The 872-nt window shown below is 66.4% G+C and overlaps 1 protein-coding gene across 1 annotated transcript in view; it reads right to left on the minus strand.

The window, feature by feature from the left end:
• Nucleotides 1-872, minus strand: part of ANO1 (anoctamin 1) — a 75,248-nt gene that overhangs the window by 37,920 nt on the left and 36,456 nt on the right.

Here is an 872-nt window from a genome sequence, read left to right on the forward strand (position 1 = left end):
CGGCAGTGACGTGAGGCCCCAAGGGGCCCCAGCAGGGCCGTCGCCAGGCCGCTGTTGCTACGCCGAGTCCCTGCGCCACACGTCTGCCCTCCGCATCTTTAGAACCCAGCTCGGGGGCTCACACCTCTTCCAGCAAGTCTGCCCTGATTCCTCCTCCAGGCCTCTTGACTTGTGCCCTCTCCGTGTCCAGCTCTGTCTCCTACTAGATGGAGCCCCTAGAGGCAAGGACTGGGGCTCTGGTGCCCAGGGGGCAGGTCTGCACACTGCTGCCCAGGACCGGAGTCCCAACCCCCCTCGCCCCCCGGCAAAGCTGGAACACGGGGCCACAGAGGAGGGAACGGCCCGTCTGCTAATCCAAAAACACCTGCCGAAACGCACCCAGCCACCACTCACCAACCTCCCACGCCCCCCGCGTCGGAGTCGGGTACCAGACGAGGGAAGCATCTTAGAGAACAATGCCCTGGACTCGGATGGCACTGGAGTCCAGCGGGTCAGGGCAGCGGCTCTGGAAGCAGGCCACAAGCTCGCTCTGGACGCCCCGGAGCTGAGCGATGCTGGGAAACTCACACCAACCGTCTCTGGGCCTTGGCGTCCTTCCCCGTGAGGTGGGCACGTGGGCCCCGCAGGGAAGCTCCGAGGATCTAATGAGGGACGTGCCCCAGGGCCGGGCGCCGGCCCCGATGAGTGCCCGCATCGCCTGGCACTCCCAGTTCTGAAGCGCCTGCCTTCCTGGCCCAAGGATCCCGGTCCCGGGAAAGAGGGCCGTTTCTAAGAGCAAAGCACCTTCCTCGGCTTCTCGTAAGGGGCCCGTGGCTGGGCTGGGAAAGCCAGGCTGCCCTGGGACACGGCAGAGAACGGGGCGTAGTCCCCGC

The sequence above is a fragment of the Crocuta crocuta genome, unplaced genomic scaffold, assembly GCF_008692635.1.
Source record: "Crocuta crocuta isolate KB4526 unplaced genomic scaffold, BGI_CrCroc_1.0 scaffold636, whole genome shotgun sequence".
Classification (NCBI taxonomy): Eukaryota; Metazoa; Chordata; class Mammalia; order Carnivora; family Hyaenidae; genus Crocuta; species Crocuta crocuta.